This window comes from Capra hircus, chromosome 5 (genome assembly GCF_001704415.2).
Source record: "Capra hircus breed San Clemente chromosome 5, ASM170441v1, whole genome shotgun sequence".
NCBI classification, from domain to species: Eukaryota; Metazoa; Chordata; class Mammalia; order Artiodactyla; family Bovidae; genus Capra; species Capra hircus.
Window position 1 is genome coordinate 84236471 of NC_030812.1, and position 21937 is coordinate 84258407.

General features: G+C 40.6%; 1 protein-coding gene across 1 annotated transcript in view; it reads left to right on the forward strand.

The window, feature by feature from the left end:
- SOX5 (SRY-box 5) overlaps positions 1 to 21937 on the forward strand; it is a 1143898-nt gene that overhangs the window by 193190 nt on the left and 928771 nt on the right. The window contains exon 3 of the mRNA XM_018048397.1: positions 16677 to 16753. The gene's annotated coding sequence lies outside the window, so the exon portion shown is untranslated. The remainder of the gene's footprint in view (positions 1 to 16676; positions 16754 to 21937) is intronic.

Below are 21937 nucleotides of genomic sequence, written 5' to 3' on the forward strand. Positions count from 1 at the left end.
GTTGAAATTTCCCTAATTTAAAGGCACAGTCCCCCATCTATCAACTTTGGGGTAACAAATCTATACTAATATTTAAAATAAACACATTTAATACTCTTGATTCCTCTTTATAAAACATACTGCTTTCATTCCTTTGTCAACGAATAAAGCTGCCCCTTGATCTGTAGCAGTGTCTGGCTTTGGGGTCATTAGCTGAGGCTGGACTGCCCTTTTTGCCACTTGTAGTTGAATGGGCATTTATGTATTTCCCAAGACGCAGTTCTATCACCAATAATGCATGCCTTTCAGAGGCTGGATTGCTCTTGTGCATTTCATTTGTGATTGCCATCTGAAGCAAACATTGTACTAGTGCAGAGTCTGAAGGCTAATTTTCCACAACCTGTTGCATACTGTCCCATAGATGTCCTCCCCCTTGGATGTTTTACTGGTTTCAAACTTCGGTGGAAATTTTAGGGACTTTCTTTTTGATGAGTTGCCTGTTACTGAACAGACTGAGAAATGCAAAACTCTTATTGTGTTTCCCTCCTTCATCTCTATATTTGGGTAAAGCTGGATGTATAAACCATGCAGTGTAAACAATTTGAGATCATTACCATTTTGGCTGTAGCCATCAAATTTCTTTGGTTTGCCTCAGTTTACTCTCGTATGTTCTGCTTTCTTTTTAAAAGATCTGTTGAGAGTATGAATTGATTAGAAATACTCACCCTTAAAAATAAAAGCATCATGAGTCTTAGTTGGGGAAGGAGGTTTATCTGCAGGTTCTATCAGAGCTAGATGCACACTAATTTACTAGTGCTGGAACCAAATGGGTTGAAAATCCTTGTTTTCCCACCAGATGGGTTATTTTAAAATATCACAAAACTTCTGAGGTTATTTACATTACAAATGTGCTTCTTTGCACACATCAAGAATTGAGTACCATGTTTTGACAGTAACTCCTTTATGAAATTATATGTTACACAAGTGGAGGAAAATTCAAGTCATTCTCGAGGGAGCAGGCTTATGAATCTGGATGAGGTCACACCTCTTTAAAGATGCAGTTTGATAATCCGACATCAAAACAAAGGAATTCTGTTAATCCTCTCACAAAAGTGCAAATTGCTAATCAGATCCCTGGGCTGGGCTGGCAGCTTGGTAAACAATGAGCTTGGCAGAAGAGTGACTCTGGGCGGATAGATAGCTGGGGAGCTTGGGATACCAACTTTGCTCCTGTGTTAGCCCAGTTGGGCCTGTTGTTTTGAAACAATGACGTATGTCAATGGAGGTGGTTCTCGCGGTCATTGTGTTCTCCCTCTTTTCTCCTTCCATGTTAATGACGATGCAAATCAATCTTCTTTCTCCCGTCTCTCATTTCACTTCACTGGTGTAGAGGCTACTATGCCCCTATATTCTTTTCACTTGGATGCATGTGTCTTTTGAATTTCATTACATATTCCTCTACAAGCCCAGAGGGTTTTCCTTCCTTCCCATAAATAGTGTGGTGGTATTTGAAAAAGAAAGAATAAATCCTAACCCAGCTGAAAAAAGAATCTTCTTCTGGAAGGTGAAATAGGATTCTTTTTTCGTAAGTGATAAAACCCAATTCGAGGCAGCTTAAGGGGGGGAAAAAAAAAGCTGGAATTGGTTGGGTAAAAGAACACAAGGAAGGCAAATAACTACGTTGAGGGTGATGCAGGAGTTTGAATGGGCCTCAGGAATGGTCGGAACCAGGGGGTCAAGCTCTGTCAGGGCTCAGTACACTTCTCCTGTGTCCGTGTCATTTTGGATGTGGACTTTGCTCTCTCTTGCTGCCGTAGAAATTTCTCCACATGGGAGGAAATGGCACCATCGATGACAGCACGGAAATTCTAAAGCCTGATGATTTTTTCCATTTGACTTAAATAAAATATCTCTGGGAAGAACTCTGATTGGCTACTGTTAGATCAGTTGCTTGTCTTGGACCAATCAACCCTGCGTATATAACCTCGTATTCGTCAGAGTGTAGAAGATGCTTGCCATTTGTTTTTTCCTCTGGCTTTGACCTTTGTGAAATATGTAACCAGCCTGAGAAATTATTACGTTAGCACGGGTGTCGATTTTGTGCATCTTAATACCGCTCTTCTCACTCTCACTGTGTTTGGTCTTCTTGGCATTTACAACCTTCACCCAAACATGACTAATAGTTCATTTGAAAGTGAAAAATACAGCTTTTACACTCCAAAAGGGGCTTTCACTAAGAGAATGCACTCTTTTGAATACTTCCAGCTAGTTGTGTGTCTCCTCTTAAGAGAGTGTTGATGAATTATTATCCCCTGCCTTGGGCTTCCCTGGTGGCTCAGATGGTAAAGAATCTGCCTACAATGAAGGAGACCTGGGTTCAGTCCCTGGGTATGTGTCGTCATGTAGCCGCTCAATCATGCCTGACTCTTTGCAACTCCATAGATTATAGCCACTAGGCTTTTCTGTCCATGGGATTTCCCAGGGAAGAATACTGGAGTGGGTTGCCATTTCCTTCTCCAGAGGATCTTCCTGACCCAGGGTTTGAACCCACGTGTCCTGCATTGACAAGCGGATTCTTTTCCACTGAGCCACCTGGGAAGCCCATCCGTGTGTTGAGTGAACATTATAGCTTTGGCTCTGGAGCCATCTTCTAATATGTAGGAGAAGGGTGCTTCTGCTGCGGTACAGGCTGGGCTGTGGTTGGCATGTTGCTTTTCAGTCAGAGGGATGATGTGGAACTCCACAAATCTACATCTGGAAGAGCAGAAATGAGTCAAAGGTAGAGGTTTGGGGTAGAGGCTGTCCCTGGTGGGGCCATGCTACCCACAGCCAAAGCTTTCTGAATAAGAGCTCTGTCTTTTTAAAAGCAATAGGGGGTGAGGATGGAGGGAGCGCTCACAGCGGTAAGTATAACACAGCTGTGCTCTGTTTATGCTTCGGCTACAATAAAAAAGCTATAAAATGTGAGATGTCATAGCTCCACTTTGCTTTATTTATACTATTTCCTCTGAGCTCTGTCACACTGCACATTCATCTGCTAAGTTGCAGCAAGAATGGAGATTAAAATATCACAGCTCAAAATAGGAGTCAAGCGGAAGGAGATTCATCATAGCCCTATTAAAAATATGTAAATATGGGAATGAAGTCATTTTAAAGCTGTACAGCTCTCCTCCTTTATAAGTTAGGATCCCTTGAGCAAGTGGTGGGCTATGCAAGGGACAGAGCTAGGGGACTTGTGCGCCATTTCTTCCACCCATGGAAATTCTTTTAAGATTAGAGACTGTTTTGAATTGCAAATTACACGTGTTTTCCTATAATCATGCCTAAGTTAATAATGGCAGGAAATCTGATGCAAAACAAGAAAACAAAAGATTTGGTAATTAAAGGTTATATATTGTTCACTGGGTTAGAATGATTAAAATTAAGATCAGAAATCTCCTTCTTGGCTGCAGCTATTAATGAAAACTTGCAAACCCTCCACAAGTTTCACGCTTATAGGAAAGTTCTGAGAAGGAAACTGAGATCTGACCTGACTTTCTAGAATCCAGTTGAAAATGATAAAGTTAAGTCTGGAAGCTAGGAATCCTCCTTAAAACTTGGCTCATAAATTACTTCTTTCAGTGTTTCCTCTATCTCTAGTCTTGACAAAAATGTACTCCCAGTTGTCTATGTGGTGTGCTGGGGAGAGCTAAGGAATAGAATTCTTAGATGGAAAGAGTGGAATATCTCAAATGGTATTAACATGCCTTTTCTATTCTATCCTTTGTACTTCTGGGTGCCTATTGATGTTTTGGCTTCACTTTCATCGCAGCACCCCCCCCCCACCCCGCCCACCCCCAAATGTGCTACTGTAGTAATAATACAGACCAAACTTAAGTTCTTGGGCATGGAAATCCACTCCAGTATTCTTGCCTGAGGAATCCCATGGAGAGAGGAGCCTGGCAGACTAAAGTCCATAGGGCTGGTTCTATGTATTCTGTATATATTATTTAGTGTAATCCTCACAACAACACTGTACGGTATGAATTATGACATTTTACAGATGTGGAAACTGAGGCATAAGATGACACAGCTGGTGAATTCAAACAGTATTCTGACATCACAGTCTGCACTTTCAACCACTATTGACTTTCCAAAAAGGATTAGGAACACACTAAAAAGAGCACTGGGTCGAAAAGGAGGAGATCTGGGGTCTGGGCACAGTCCTGCCATTACCCTAGTTAACTAATTTTCCTTACCTGTAGAAGGAATGAAAAATGCTTCTGTCCTTTCCAATGTTAACTTTGCATGCATTTGTATAGTACTACCTCATGAAAATAAAATTTTTGAGCAATAACTTTTCTGCATTCTTATTTAACTAGTTCCAGAAATGGTTATGTTGAATATTTCTAATATACAGTGATTTGGGGATTTCTTTTGTCTTGCACTTTTCACTGTGTTTGCTTGGGTTGTTTCGATTGCAACTAGTAGGATTTTCATAGTTAACTAGAGACTTCCTAGCTTTGTGACTTTGAACATATTTCTGAATCTCCTGTGCCAATTTTATCACCTGTAAAATGCATATAATAAGCATACCCCTCCCATAGAGCTGTTGTAAGAATTAAGCCAGATATGACATGTAATAAATTAAAAGACACTTGCTCCTTGGAAGGAACGCTATGACAAACCTAGACAGAGTATTAAAAAGTAGAGATATCACTTTGCCAACAAAGGTTCATATAGTCAAAAGCTATGGTTTTTCCAGTAGTCATGTACAGATGTGAGAGTTGGACCATAAAGAAGGCTGAGCATCAAAGAATTGATGCTTTTGAACCATGGAACTGGGGAAGATTCTTGAGAGTCCCTTGGACTGCAAGGAGATCAAACCAGTCAATCCTAAAGGAAATCAACCCTGGATATTCATTGAAAGGACTGATGCTAAAGCTGAAGCTCTAATACTTTGGCTACCTGATGGGAAGAGCTGAATCATTGGAAAAGTCCCTAATGCTGGGAATGATTGAGGGCGGGAGGAGAAGGGTCAGACAGAGGAGGAGATGTTTGGATGGCATCACTGACTCAATGGACATGAGTTTGAGCAGACTCTGGGAAATAGTGAAGGACAAGGAAGCCTGGCGTGCTGCTGTCCATGGGGTGGCAAAGAGTCAAACATGACATAGTGCCTGAATAATAAAAATAACATGTAAAGCACTTAGCACACTGTCTGTTTTTTCAGTTCAGTTGCTCAGTACACAGAACTATGCAAAAAGGATCTTTATGATCCAGATAATCGCAATGGTGTGATCACTCATCTAAGCCAGACATCCTGGAATGCGAAGTCAAGTGGGCCTTAGGAAGCATCACTATGAACAAAGCTAGTGGAGGTGATGGAATTCCAATTGAGCTATTTCAAATCCTAAATGATGATGCTATAAAAGTGCTGCACTCAATATGCCGACAAATCTGGAAAACTCAGCAGTGGCCACAGTACTGGGAAAGGTCAGTTTTCATCACAATCCCAAAGAAAGGCAATGCCAAAGAATGCTCAAACTACCACACAGTTGCACTCAACTCACACGCTAGTAAAGTAATGCTCAAAATTCTTCAAGCCAGGCTTCAATAGTACATGAACCATGAATTTCCAGATGTTCAAGCTGGATTTAGAAAAGAGAGGAACCAGAGATCAAATTGCCAATATCTGTTGGATCATTGAAAAAGAGAGTTCCAGAAACCCATCTATTTCTGCTTTATTGATTATGCCAAAGCATTGGACTGTGTGGAACACAACAAACTGTGGAAAATTCTGAAAGAGATGGGCATACCAGACCACCTGACCTGCCTCTTGAGAAGTCTGTATGCAGGTCAGGAAGCAACACTTAGAACTAGACATGGAACAACAGACTGGTTCCAAATTGGGAAAAGAATACCTGAAGGTTGTATATTGTCTGTTCCTAGGAACTACTACAAATTATCAGTGTTTGATTATGATTACTGTGAATCATCCAAGTCTTCTTGTAAGTTCTTATGTCTTGCTCCTCATACTACCAGTTCTCCTACTGTGTTCGGCAAATCAGTTAACGTTGTTTGTGATTACATTCATGAATTAGAAAGGTTAATAAGATAGCATGAGAAGTTACCATCTACCTGTGGTGGAAATTTTAGAGAAGGATGGGACTCTGGGAATTGTGTAGGCCACCCTTTAATGTGATGGATAAAGTACCCCAAAAGATCAGGTGACTTGTTCCAGAACACTCAGCTAGCAGATAGAGATGGACGTAAAGCCTCCAGACTCTACTTGTAGTTGCTGGTACAGTGCCTGTGCCAGTACAGCGCTGCTACCAAGACCTTTGGAGCTGGGCTTCCCAGTGGCTCAGTGGTAAAGAGTCCACCTGCAGCGCAGGAGCTGCAGGAGACTCGAGTTTTATCCCTGGGTCCGAAAGATCCTCTGGAGTAGGATATGGCAACCCACTCCAGTATCCTTGCCTGAAGAATCCCATGGACAGAGGAGCCTGGTTATCTACAATCCACAAAGAGTCAAACACGACTGAACTGACTTAGCATGCACGTACCTATGGAGTTATTAAATGGAACATGTGAAAGTTCTTGAAATTTTAGAAGCAACCACAAAGAAAACAGATTTTAAGGGTCTAAGTGATGGAAATTATGCTAGTATTTCAGATTTATAGCAATTTAAGATTTTAGATCATGTGTCTTTTTGGCAGAGTTCTTGAAAGGATACTGGGAAAGATGCTCGGGGCTGGCAGGGGAGTATAAGTGGTCATCTTTCTTACCAACCCTTAAAAAAGTGATGTTCTTGGTTGCTTTGTTTGTTGAGTGAGTTAACATGTAACTTTCAACAGTATGTGAAGAAGTGGATTTGCTTTGAGAAGGTATAGAAAAAAAGATTTTTATGGCAATTTGAGTAATTTAAATAAGGAAATGGGCTTCCCTGGTGGCTCAGATAGTAGAGAATCTACCTGCAATGCAGGAGACCTCAGTTGGATCCCTGGGTTGGGAAAAATCCCCTGGAGAAGGGAATGGCAACCCACTCCAGTGTTCTTGCCTAAAGATTTCCATGGATAGAGGAGCCAAGAGATCTACAGTACATGGGGTAGCAAAGAGTCAGACATGACTGAGCAACTGACATACAAATAGGAAAATAATATGATATGATATTGTAATAATTTTGGGACACATCTAAGTGGGTCAAAATTTATCATTTCTACTCTAATATACAAAGAGAATGGAGCTGTTCTCATAATGTATTCTTGCTCCTGAGTCCCAACCCTACTATGCAGATTGAAAGGTAATAAAAAGCCAACATGGAATAGCATGAAATAACTCAGTATCTTTACTATCAAATCGTCTGTTTGTTAATTTGTTTCTTTGTTTCCCTGTCCAGGCCCAGGAGTGGGGTAAGGTGAGAGGGGCACCGTGGATATAAAATGTAAGGCCACATTCCTCTCAGATGGAAACCCTGTACTAACATGACCCCAAGAAGGATGACAGCTCACATCTGTGCCTTCCCCTGCCATCCCACTCCAGCTCCACTAAAAACACAACGACAAATCCTTGGGGAATTTGTGTATCATTGCAGCTGGTACCGGAGTGTGGAGCATCACATGGTCACATGTATGCCTGCTGGCCCTGGCGTTGTCCCCTGTATCCTTCTTGGCATCTTCCCTCAGCCACTGTGGGCCTCTGTCCTTGCTGATGCAATTAGCCCCACCTGGGTGTGAGCTGGAGCAGCTGCTGCGGGCCTCCCGTGGCCTTCAATTTGAGGTTCCTCTTCCTTTCCCATCCTCCTCTGTGTTGTGCTTGTGCGCGTGTGTGTTGGGACTGGGGAAGATGGAGCAGAGCACAGACATTTTGAGGCTCCTCGCTCCTACAGCCTCTGTTTTTTCAGTTCTCCCTCACCAGGTTCAATGGCTGTAAGACTTAGAAGAGGGATTCCCTGAGAGGCTTGTGTCCACTGCTGTCCCCTCCCCAGCAAGTAATGTCTGTGTAAGAGGACTGACAGCCCACAGACCCCTGGATGCCTTTTGTCCAGCTGATATTCTCCAGCCCCACCTCCTTATAGGCTAGATAACCGTGACACAGGAGAGCCTGGCCCCTCTCTGAGCTCTGTCTCTCTTCTTGCTCATGATGTCTCTTCCATTCCTCTCTAGATACATGAGAGTTCCCATGCTGTCTCTCTTTCCTTAGCATCTACATTTCGCTTTTGCATTTTCACTGGAAATGTTTTGAAAATCTTGAAACTGCTTTTCACTTTCAAATTCTCTCATTCAAGATTGTGGTCTCACTAAGTAAGCTGATTAACAGCCCCTATATTCTAACTAGTATCTGATCTCCCAGGTTGCAGTCTGGAAGGTCACCTCTGGGCTGAGTGCCCAGGAACTCATAACTGAGGCAGAGGATTCGAGAGAAAGGAGCAGCACACAGCAGACCTAAGATATGTGGGTAGCACAGGTTAGTCCTCACTTCCAAGCCTGATTCCTGCTCTCAATTTAGAACACTCTCCCTCCATGGGGTATATATTCTGTATATTCTGCTACACAGAAAGGATTAGGTCTAAGAGGACCTAACCTCTTTTCCGAAGAGGACCTAACCATTCATAATCTCTCAGTGAGTGCTCAGATGCTCAGTCATGTCTAACATTTTGCAACCCCATGGACTGCAGCCTGCCAGGCTGTCCATGTGATTTTCCAGGCAAGAATACAGGAGTGGGTAGCTGTACCCTCCTCTAGGGGATCTTCCCAACTCAGGAATTGAACCCAGGTCTCCTGCATTGCAGGCAGATTCTTTACTGTCTGAGCCACCAGAGAAACCCTAAAATATTTAATGTATTCGTGAACTAATGCCTTTATCTTGAAGACAATTGAAATTGTTCATTTTCAGTAAAGGTACAACCTAAGATTTGTGTTTTTTAAAAAATAATGTGGTAGCATTATAGTAAATGAATAAAAAGGGAATGAGACAGGGAGCAATTGTAGTAGCATGTTTTATGAAGACTCTGAGAGTCTTTTTAAGTGACCCCCAATCTCACTTCAGATACTTAGAGATTCTGTGTCTTCTGCACTGAACATATGTTGGTTTCCCACATAAGCCTTAAGAAGGTACAGTCACTGCCTACTCCTACCCTTAAAATGGCCCAAGAAAATTTGGAGATAATTCACAGCATATTTAAGAGTTACCTTCTCAACACCTTCCATATAGGAGATAGAGAGCTGAGTTTTCCAAATGATCTATTGAAAAGACAATGTATACATTTTTGTCTTAGTCCATATGGGGTGCTATAACAAAAATACCATAAACTGGGTGGCTTAACACAACAGAAATTTATTTCTCACACTTTGGAGTTTGGGAAGCCCATGATTACGGCGCCAGCACAGTTAATTTCTGATGAGAGCCTGCTTCCTAAGTGTTTCTCTTTTCATTGTGCCCTCATCAGGTGGAAGGAGACAGATGGGGAGCTCTTCGGGGTATCTTCGATAAGATTACTAATCCCATTCATGACGGTTCTACTCTCATGAACTAAACACCTCCCTGAAGCCCGACTTTCTAATACTGTTACACTGGATATTAGGTTTCACCTTATGAATTTTGGGAAGGACACAAATATTCAGTCTGTAGCATATGACATAGTACCTTTTTTTGGGTTTCTTATTCAGAGTGCGTCTGTGACTTTCAGTATTGGTAATAGTAACTGGGATTTATATGGTTAACGAAACCCAGCACATAACTGATACTGTTTTCAGAGTGAAAGACTAAAGAGCAGTCAATAGAATATATGCAGAATCCTCAGTTCCTGCGGCAGAGATGCGGGACTCTAGTTGCAGCAGGCGGACTTCTCTAGCTGTGGTATGCATGGGCTTCGTTGCCCCATAACATGTGGGATCTTCATTCCCTGATCAGGAATCAAACCCATGTCCCCTGCACTGGAAGGTGGGTTTGTAACCACTGGACTACCAGGGAAGTCCCTCTAGACCAAGATTTAAAAGATTTATGTGACTAGGTTAGACCCATGCAGATAATCTCCGTTTTACAGTCAACTGTGTTATATAATACAACCTATTCATGGTAATAAGACCCATCATATTCACAGTTCTGGATATGGTGCCAAGAAATGTGTTCACAAGTTGAGGGGAATTTGGGGACCATTTAAAAATTCTGCCTACCAAACTGATATTTGGGGGAAAAAATAGTTTGTAAATAGCCTCTAGAGTACTGTGTTTAGGAGATGCAAAAGGAGCATGTGATTTAATTAGTATTTTGTTTGAAAACCAGTGTACCTCTTAAGTTAACTTTCTAGTATCTGAACTTAACAGAGCTACTATTACTGATCTTTAGAAATTTTACTGGTATGGGACTCATTTATTTCTAAATAGTATTGCTGTTTATGTAACTAAAACAAACAGAATATTTCTCTGTCTATTACTGGAGTAGGATTTTATTGTTTATACATGGAAAAATAAACCAACATACCATCTATACATAAACTCCATCAATTTAAAGTGATTTTCACTGTTAAATAGGGGTTTTGTTAAGTTTACTTGAGTAGTAAAATAAGATATCTTTCAAAGCTTTAGGGCTTTCTAGATCTAAAGAAAGAAAATGTGAGAGTTTAACCAACTGTACATTTAGTCAACTACAGAGTTCCAAGGAGTCCTCCACACAGGACCACCCTCATTTTTGACACCAAATGCATGTTTGAGGATTTTCCAAAACTACACTCAGGTTTGAAAACTCTCTGGAAGTACTCACAGAACTCAGTGAAAGCTGTTATAGTCATGGTTACAGCTTATTATAGGGAAAAGATACAGCCAAGGAAAAGCAGTATATAAATGCTGAATCTGAGGCTAGAAGAACCCATCCACAGAGCTTTCATTGTCCTCCCCTCTGGAGGTGGAATGTATTACTCTCACAGCATTGACATGTGACAGTATGCATGGAACATTGCCGAGTAGAGAAACTCTTTGAGCCTTTGGAGTCCAGAGGTTTTACTGGGACTTGATCACATACCTCTTGTGGGGCTGATAGTCTGTGGACATCAGTGCTGGGCTAATACCTTGAATCCGAAAGTATTTTGGAGGCAAAATTGATACCACATGACCCACGACTCCTATCATAGAATCACACTATTAGACTATTTTGTGCTTAGTCATTCAGTTGTGTCTCACTCTTTGTGACCCCATGGACTAAAGCTCACCAGGCTCCTCTGTGCATGGAATTTTCCAGGTAAGAATGCTAGAGTGGGTTGTCATTTCTTCCTCCAGGGGATATTCCTGACTCAGGAATCAAACCTGTGTTTCTTGGGTCTCCTGCATTGGCAGGCAGGTTCTTTACCACTAGATCCACCTGAGAGGCCCCATGGCCAAATCCTTCAGGCAAAAAAAGATATTCCTGTCCTACATGACATTTCTTCAAGCTGGTTTTAGAAAAGGCAGAGAAACCAGAGATCAAATTGCCAACATCTGTTGGATCATGGAAAAAGCAAGAGAGTTCCAGAAAAACATCTATTTCTGCTTTATTGACTATGCCAAAGGCTTTGACTGTGTGGATCACAATAAACTATGGAAAATTCTTCAAGAGATGGGCATACCAGACCACCTGACCTGCCTCTTGAGAAACCTATATGCAGGTCAGGAAGCACAGTTAGAACTGGACATGGAACAACAGACTGGTTCCAAATAGGAAAAGGAGTATGTCAAGGCTGTATATTGTCACCCTGCTTATTGAACTTATATGCAGAGTACATCATGAGAAATGCTGGGCTGGAAGAAACACAAGCTGGAATCAAGATTGCCGGGAGAAATATCAATAACCTCGGATATGCAGATGACACCACCCTTATGGCAGAAAGTAAAGAACTAAAAACCCTCTTGATGAAAATGAAAGAGGAGAATGAAAAAGTTGGCTTAAAGCTCAACATTCAGAAAACAAAGATCATGGCATCCGGTCCCATCACTTCATGGGAAATAGATGGGGAAACAGTGGAAACAGTGTCAGACTTTATTTTTTTGGGCTCCAAAATCACTGCAGATGGTGACTGCAGCCATGAAATTAAAAGACGCTTACTCCTTGGAAGAAAAGTTATGACCAACCTAGAGAGCATATTCAAAAGCAGAGACATTACTTTGCTGACTAAGGTCCGTCTAGTCAAGGCTATGGTTTTTCCAGTAGTCATGTATGGATGTGAGAGTTGGACTGTGAAGAAAGCTGAGTGCTGAAGAATTGATGCCTTTGAACTGTGGTGTTGGAGAAGACTCTTGAGAGTCCCTTGGACTGCAAGGAGATCCAACCAGTCCATTCTGAAGGAGATCAGTCCTGGATGTTCTTTGGAAGGAATGATGCTAAAGCTGAAACTCCAGTACTTTGACCACCTCATGCGAAGAGTTGACTCATTGGAAAGGACTCTGATGCTGGGAGGGATTGGGGGCAGGAGAAGAAGGGGACGACAGAAGATGAGATGGCTTGAGGGCATCACTGACTCGATGGATGTGAGTCTGAGTGAACTCTGGGAGCTGGTGATGGACAGGGAGGCCTGGCGTGCTGCGATTCATGGGGTCGCAAAGAGTCGGACACGACTGAGCGACTGAACTGCACTGAGAGATCACTTCCCTAATAGCCAAAGGCAAAGGCCCTCTCTGTGGGTGAGGTTAGCTGTTTATAAGGGCTGGGGTGGGTGGGGCGGGGCGGGGAGGAAGAAAGAATACAAATAGTACTTTATAGTTACTTCTTGAGGGCTCACTGTGTGTCAGGCAGTGTGTATACATAGTTTCTTTTGATTCTTTGAATCTCATTAAAAAGTTACTAACATTGTCTTTGTTTTAAAGGCAAACTGGGATTTAGAAAGATGAGTGCCTTATCAAAAACATTGTAAACAGTCAATGGTGGAAACAAGATTTGAACAGGTGTCAGTTGCAGTTCAGTCACTCAGTTGTGTCCGACTATTTGTGACACCATGTACTGCAGCACAGCAGGCCTCCCTGTCCATCACCAACTCCCTGAATTTACTCAAACTGATGTCCATTGAGTCAGTGATGCCATTCAACCATCTCAGCCTCTCTCCTCCCCTTGTCCTCTCGCATTCAGTCTTTCCCAGCATCAGGGTCTCCTCAAATGAGTGAGCTCTTTGCATCAGGTGGCCAAAGTATTGGAGTCTCAGCTTCAACATCAGTCCTTCCAATGAATAGTCAGGAATGATCTCCTTTAGGAGGCACTGGTTGGATCTCCTTGCAGTCCAAGGGACTCTCAAGAGTCTTCTCCAACACCACAGTTCAAAAGCATCGATTCTTCCATGGTTGGCTTTCTTTATAATCCAACTTTCACATCCATACATGACCACTGGAAAAACCATAGCCTTGACTAGATGGACCTTTGTTCACAAAGTAACGTCTCTGCTTTTTAATATGCTATCTAAATTGGTCATAACTTTTCTCCCAAGGTGTAAGCGTCTTTTAATTTCATGGCTGCAGTCACCATCTGCAGTGATTTTGGAGCCCAAAAAAATAAAGTCTGACACTTTTTCCAATATTTCTCCATCTATTTGTCATGAAGTGATGGGACAGGATGCCATGATCTTAGTTTTCTGAATGTTGAGCTTTAAGCCAACTTTTTCACTTTCCTCTTTCACTTTCATCAAGAGGCTCTTTAGTTCTTCTTCCCTTTCTGCCATAAGGGTGGTGTCATCTGCATATCTGAGGTTATTGATATTTCTCTTGGCAATCTTGATTCCATCTTGTGCTTCATCCAGTTCGGTGTTTCTCATGATGTACTCTGCATAAAATTTAAATAAGCAGGTTGACAATATACAACCTTGACGGACTCCTTTTCCTATTTGGAACCAGTCTGTTGTTCCATGTCCAGTTCTAACTGTGCTTCCTGACCTGCATACAGATTTCTCAAGAGGCAGGTCAGGTGGTCAGGTATTCCCATCTCTTTCAGAATTTTCCACAGTTTGTTGTGATCCACACAGTCAAAGCCTTTGACATAGTCAATAAAGCAGAAGTAGACGTTTTTCTAGAACTTTCTTGCTTTTTCAGCGATCCAGCAAATGTTGGCAATTCGATCTCTGATTCCTCTGCCTTTTCTAAATCCATCTTGAACATATGGAAGTTCATGGTTCACATATTGCTGATGCCTGGTTGTGAGAATTGTGAGCATTACTTTACTAGCATGTGAGATGAGTGCAGTTGTGTGGTAGTTTTAGCATCTTTGGCATTGCTTTTCTTGGGATTGGAATGAAAACTGACCTTTTCCAGTCCTGTGGCCACTGTTGAGTTTTCCAGATTTGTTGGCATATTGAGTGCAGCACTTCTACAGCGTCATCTTTTAGGATTTGAAATAGCTCAACTGGAATTCCATCACCTCCACTAGCTTTGTTTGTAGTGGTGCTTCCTAAGGCCCACTTGACTTCACATTCCAGGATGCTCTAGGTGAGTGATCACACCATCGTGATTATCTTGTTCGTGAAGCTCTTTTTTGTACAGTTCTTAAGTGTATTCTTGCCACCTCTTCTTAATATCTTCTGCCTCTGTTAGATCCATTTCTGTCCTTTATTGAGCCCATCGTTGCATGAAATGTTCCCTTGGTATCTCTGATTTTCTTGAAGAGATCTCTAGTCTTTCCCATTCTATTGTTTTCCTCTGTTCCTTTGCACCGATCACTGAGGAAGGCATTCTTATCTCTCCTTGCTATTCTTTGGAACTCTGCATTCAGATGCTTATGTCTTTCCTTTTCTGCTTTGCTCTTTGCTTCTTTTCTTTTCACAGCTATTTGTAAGGCCTCCTCAGACAGCTATTTTGCTTTTTTGCATTTCTTTTTCTTGGGGATGGCCTTAATCCCTGTCTCCTGTACAATGTCATGAACCTCCATCCATAGTTCATCAGGCACTCTGTGTATCAGATCTAGTCCCTTAAATCTATTTCTCACTTCCACTGTATAATCGATAGGGATTTGATTTAGGTCATAATTGAATGGTGTTGTGGTTTTCCCTTCTTTCTTCAATTTCAGTCTGAATTTGGCAATAAGGAGTTCATGATCTGAGCCACAGTCAGCTCCTGGTCTTGTTTTTGCTGACTGTATAGAGCTTTTCCTTCTTTGGCTGTAAAGAATATAATCAATCTGATTTTGGTGTTGACCATCTGGTGATGTCCATGTGTAGAGTCTTCTCTTGTGTTGTTGGAACATGTGTCAGCATAACTCTGATGTACATGATCTCAAACACTGGGTTGTATGGCCTCCACTGAAACCAGAGACAAGAAGAATGTATAATGGAATAAGCATTTAGAAGAGGCTTCCCTGGTGACGCATGGTAAAAAATCCACCTGTCAATGCAGAAGTCACAGGAGACTCCGTTTCAATCCCTGGGTTGAGAAGATCCCCTGGAGGAGGAAATGGCAAGCCACTCGAGTATTTTTGCCTGGGAGATCCCAGAACAGAGGAGACTGGCAGGCTATAGTCCATGGGGTCACAAAAGAGTCGAGTGAGGCTTAGCAACTAAACAACAACAAGAAAGCATTTAGAAACAATTATTTTTGAGAATTGAGTTTTCAGGATAAAGTTATCTTTCAAATGTATACGAATATATGTGTGCATAATTTCCCTGGTGGCTCAAACGGTAAAGAATCTGCCTGCAATGAAGGAGACTTGGGTTTGATTCCTGGATTGGGAAGATCCCCGGGAGAAGGGAACAGCTTACCCACGCCAGTATTCTTGCCTGGAGAATTCCATGGACAGAGGAGCCTGGCAGGCTACAGTCCATGGGGCTGCAACAAGTCAGACAGGGCTGAGCGACTTTCACTTTCACTTTTTTAGTCACTCCATCATGTCTGACTCTTTGTAGCCCCATGGACCATGGCTCATCAGGCTTCTCTGTCAATGGGATTTTACAGGCAAGAATATTGGCATGGGTTGCCATTTCCTCCTCCAGGGGGTCTTCCTGACCAAGGGATCGAACCCGAGTCTCCTGTGTCTGCCTACCTGGCAGGCAGATTCTTTAACCACCGAGCCACCCTGGAAGCCGTAAGAATATATGTTGTTGCTGTTGTTCAGTCACCAAGTTGTGTCCAACTCTTTGTGACCCCATGGACTACAGCATGTCAGGCTTCTGTGTCCCTCATCATCTCCCAGAGTTTGCCCAAGTTTATGTCCATTGAATTTGTGGTGCCATTCAATCATCTCATCCTCTGATACCCTCTTCTTCTTCTGTCCTCAATCTTTCCCAGTCTCAGGGTCTTTTCCAGTGAGTCAGTTCTTTATATCAGGTGGCCAAAGTATTGGAACTTCAGCTTCAGTATCAGCCATTCCAGTGAATATTCAGGACTGATTTCCTTTGGGATTGACTGGTTTGATCTATTTGCAGTCCACGGGATTCTCAAGAATCTTCTCCAGCACCACAGTTCAAAAGCATCAGTTCTTTGGCACTCTGTCTTCTTTATAGTCCAGCTCTCAGGGATACATACATTCATACATACCTACATATATATGTATATATATGAAGTATGTATGCTCATATGCTCTGCTACTTTAATAATATATACTGCCCATATACTCATAATATTCTCATATATTGAAATTTTAATAATAGAGGATATAGAGGAAAAGGTTAGGTAGGTAGATTGGTTGTTTATTGAATTCATACCATCCAAGTGGATTCTAGTCACCACTGTATCATTTAATTCATTCAGACACATTTACAGGTATACATTGTATCTCAGGTGCTGTGCTGGCCAGCTGTGACCCAAAGATGATGATAAGGATGTTCCTGCCAACAAGGAGCTAGCGGGCCACAGGGGTAGGTACACTGCTTGTTTTTTCTTATTTTGATTATTATCTGTTTTTAAAGCAGAATACAGAGCACTCAATATGTAAGAAATATGTTGCATAGAAATTTTGCAAGCATTTGAAACAACTTTTTTGCAGTGGGTGAGCTAATGCTCAAGAAAGTTGCAATTTGGAGATTGTTGTTCGTGTAAACAAATCAAATAATTAAGGTTCACTCTTTGGTAGATTCTATAATAATAGGATAGATTAAAAAGAAGCAAGTGACTCTAGAGAAAACCAAAGCACCGAGATTTGTGTGTGTTGCCTACTCATGGTAGTAAATGATGACAAATGAATCACCAGTGGTAACGAGGTACATTGACTTTGTGCACTTAGAACCTTGACTACTCTATTTTTTTATTGGTTACTTTAGTGGTAATTGTTATCTTTCATCTTCTCCTTCATTGATTTCTCCAACTGAACAAAGTGTATATTGGGATTAAAAATAGGACTCCTTATTTAGTTATCATTGATGTTTTGGCAAATATATGTTTTATTTAAGTAATTTTATTTGTTATAGTTTTAATAGTCTGTACTTACAATAAGCCATGAAGTTTGCTGGGAGTAGTCTTGAAAAACTAAATACAGTAATTAGTAATTAGTACTAAATATAAATAAGAAATATTCTAGTGATACTTTATATATTTCATAAGGTTACTGCAGAGGAATGGCATTAGAAAATAAAATAATAAATTTAAGTGAACTTGATGCCCAATAGTTCATACTGATGCCTCACAACCCTAACAACAATATATTTGGGCATATTTAATAAATATATTAATATTCTATTTAGATTAAACATTGTAACTGCTGAGAGTGCAGTTGTGATCATCTAAAAATGTGAGCAAACCAGGGAAGAACATGTCCTTTTTCTTAGCAATATCATTTTAATTTTTAAAAGCATTTAATTTCATAAACCATATCTATCATCTTTAGATAGATAAATGTTGTGGCAATTTTTTGAATGAACCTCTTGGTTCCCTTAAGAAATTATGGATACACTATAAATTTACAAATGAAAGGCCATTTATCAGAGTTATAAATATGAGTGGTTCCTGTGCTGATGCCCATGCAAACTTAAAGTGGTTTAATATCTATCAGCTTTTGTGTATACTTAGTTCAGTGAAAGAATATAGATATTGTCACACTTGCATGGTGTCATAACATTGGCAAAGTAGTGAGAATGACGTGCAGTATTTTTTGAATAGCATGGCATTTTCTTGAATTACTGCTGGCAAGAGAACATAAATCAACCTTAATAATGGATATTCCAAAGATGTTTATTAATCTATTCATTTAATCTAAAATACTCAATCTTGGCATTTATAGAGCCAGTTCAAACGAAGTGGTAAGTGCTGCTAAACCCCAGCAGTTACTTTGAGGGGCTCCATAATTCTTTCAGCTAAGTTTGGTTGAAATGGAGATCAAAATGCGTGAAAATCTTTTCCTCCTGATCTATGCTATAGATATTTGCTTAAATGTATTTTCTTGTATGTATGTAATCAGAATTTTGATTTGTTCCATCAATGATGAAACTTACTACATGGCTCTCTACTTGAATCTTCAGTTTTTAAAATCTTGTTCCCCTTGTTCCCTCACTGTCTGTCTGTCTGTCTCTCTCATTCTGTCTCTCTCTCTCTGTCTCTCCTTTTTTTCTCTCCCTGTTTCTAGCTCCTAAAAAGTAATCTTGCACTGTGCAAACTTTGACTGAAAAGGACTGGAAAACTGACCGAATTCTTGTGTACCAAAATTAGAACTAGTATATGGCACATATATGGTATATGAAAATAGGTAATGAGATTAATGACAGGTAGGATGAACAGAATGAAGAACACAGAGAGGGGAATTTACCTTAGGTTGAAAAGGTCAGAGAAGGCCAGTACCATTTAAGTTGAAGAAGTCAGCTATGCTAATAATACGTGGAGTAAGATGGTATGAATGTGCGTGTGTATGTGTTATTTATTAAAGTATAGAAAATCTATTTATAGATATGTTATCATACTTTCATAGTTAAAAAATAATAAATTATTGTATTTCCTAGAAAAATGAAAGAAAATATAGGCACTGAACTAACTTCTGGATTAAAATACTGTAAACAAGACTCATTTTCCCTCTGTCTCTGAGCTTCCACTCATGCAGCCCCAGTCTCTGGCTTCATTTGGTAGCAGGATGGTGGCAGCAGCATAGCTTCAGCTATAACATCCTCCCAGGCTTCAGACTGAACCGGAAAAAGAGAGACTCTTTCCCAGAAGACCTATCAAAATCTGTTTGTACTAATTCGCGTTGGTTAGATCACAGAATAATCTTGTGCATCTCTGTTGGGCTTCCCTGGTGGCTCAGGGGTAAAGAATCTGCCTGCCAATGCAGGAGCTGTGGGTTCGATCCCTGGATTGGGAAGATCCCCTGGAGAAGGAAATGACAACCACTCCAGTATTCTTGTTGGGAGAATCCCATGGACAGAGGAGCCTGCTGGGTTACAGTCCATGGGGTTACAGAGTCAGAAATGACTTACCCTCTAAACAACAACAGCATCTCTCTTGGAGGAGGAGATAGAGTCAACTTCATCATTTTCCATGAATTAGACAGTAAGGTTGAATTACAGAGGAAAATGGAGTCCTGTTCACAGAAAGAGGGTGCTAGGTAGTCAAAAAGGATTGGCTGTAGGAAAAATCACAATGGTGTGTATATTTTACATATTATTCATATAATTACATGAAATTTTACATATAATTCGAAAAACCTATAGATTTAAAAGCAATATATAGACTCCAGGTTAAGAAATTCTGAAAATGACATTGAATCAATACCTTCTAGAACCAAAGTACCCCTCAAATCCCAACACTGATATCCATAGCCTTATAGGAAAATTTGTCATTTCTGGCATATCCTGAATAAAGGAACAAAATTTACTCATTTTGTGTATACTCAGTTCAGTTCAGTCGCTCAGTCATGTCCAACTCTTTGCGACCCCATGCATCACAGCACGCCAGGCCTCTCTGTCTATCACCAACTCCCGGAGTTCACTCAGACTCATGTCCATGGAGTCAGTGATGCCATCCAGCCATCTCATCCTCTTTCGTCCCCTTCTCCTCCTGCCCCTAATCCCTCCCAGCATCAGAGTCTTTTCCAGTGAGTCAACTCTTCTCATGAGGTGGCCAAAGTATTGGAGTTACAGCTTTAACATCAGTCCTTCCAAAGAACACGCAGGACTGATCTCCTTTAGAATGGACTGGTTAGATCTCCTTGCAGTCCAAGGGACTCTCAAGAGTCTTCTCCAACACCACAGTTGAAAAGCATCAGTTCTTCGGCACTCAGCCTTCTTCACAGTCTAACTCTCACATCCATACATGACCACTGGAAAAACCATAGTCTTGACTAGACGAACCTTAGTCGGCAAAGTAATGTCTCTGCTTTTGAATATTCTATCTAGATTGGTCATAACTTTCCTTCCAAGGAGTAAGCGCCTTTTAATTTCATGGCTGCAATCACCATCTGCAGTGATTTTGGAGCCCCAAAAATAAAGTCTGACACTGTTTCCACTGTTTCCCCATCTATTTCCCATGAAGTGATGGGACCAGATGCCATGATCTTTGTTTTCTGAATGTTGAGCTTTAAGCCAACTTTTTCACTCTCCTCTTTCACTTTCATCAAGAGGCTTTCCAGTTCCTCTTCACTTTCTGCCATAAGAGTGGTGTCATCTGCATATCTGAGGTTATTGATATTTCTCCCGGCAATCTTGATTCCATCTTGTGCTTCTTTCAGCCCAGCGTTTCTCATCCTTAGCCACTTGTTTAAATGATGTTATCAAGTTAAAAATAGAAAAGAAGTTATATTTTCTTATTAGCTAAAGTGAGAATGTAGTAGATCAGCCTGAAGCTGTTTCTTTCGCTATTATTTTGTTTAAGGAGAAGAGGAAAAATCTTTTACTCAAGTTAAGAACTCCCTACTGGGAATGTTAGGTTTCCATTAGAGAAAAAGGAGCATTTTCAATGTTGAATCAACAATTTTTATTGTTTCGGGAGTCTTTGTTTACATGTATCCTAAATCCTTTCAGTACATTTTCAATGTTGAATCAACAATTTTTATTATTTTGGGAGTCTTTGTTTACATGTATCCTAAATCCTTTCAGTATAGGCAGTTCAGTTGAAAAATGTTAACCAGGTCTATGAAAGTAATTTGTAAAGAAAAAAATTTTTTTTTAATAATTGACCTCAAATCCTTTTTGAGTTGCTGATTTCTTTTCTTTCTAGTCATATTTTTAAGAACATCTTGTTGAAGTGTCAGTTATTTCCTTAAAATTTATTTTATTAGAAAAATCTAGAGAGGACTGGTGGAAAATATAGGTAGGTCAATCATAGGACGCACCAGTACTTCAAAAATGCTTACATAATCATTGTCTACTTTTCATTAATATTGGGAAGAAAACAACTTGTTAGAATGCAGAGAACTACAGTGGCAGCCACCCAGATGGGAGACATAATTATGCTTTATTTTTACATAGTTTTCTCAGTGTATTGACAAGAAGAAGGGGTTAGCCTGGGATTTTAAAATTGCTTCACTGAGCACAAGAGTTTTTCTTCTCAAGTGAATCAAAAATAGGAAAGAATTCCAAGATCACCAGATAATTTTAGAGAATAAACATGTTAACTGAAGAAAAGTTCTCTGTCTTCCCTTTTGTCTCTCTACACAAGCAAAACCCTCTGAAGTTTGAACACCCTTCCTCATGAATGGATAAGCTTTTTAACTGAAATCTGCTTATGACTGAAGTGAGTTGTCACTGCTCCTTGTTAAGTTTAATACTCTCAGTCGTGAAGAAATGCATTATATTTTCCCCTACCAATTAATACTAGTGAAATACAGCTGTTTGGGAGGGTGCCCAGTTTTCAGAATCTTTCTACAAAGGCCATAGTGTATCTGCCTTTCCAGATTAGCATGTTATTTTTGAAACCCTTCTCCTGGAAACCTCAGTTTACCATCAGTTCTTATTTCAATTCAGAAGCTTGTAGATCAGTTACCACTCTCTCTCCCTGTATGGTTTTTGTTTTGCTTTGCTTTCTAGATTACAGCCTATCTACACAATGTCAATTATCTGTGAACAGGAAACAGCAGGTAGTTCATTCAATGAAAACTAGTTTATAGATTTTCTGGCTATACA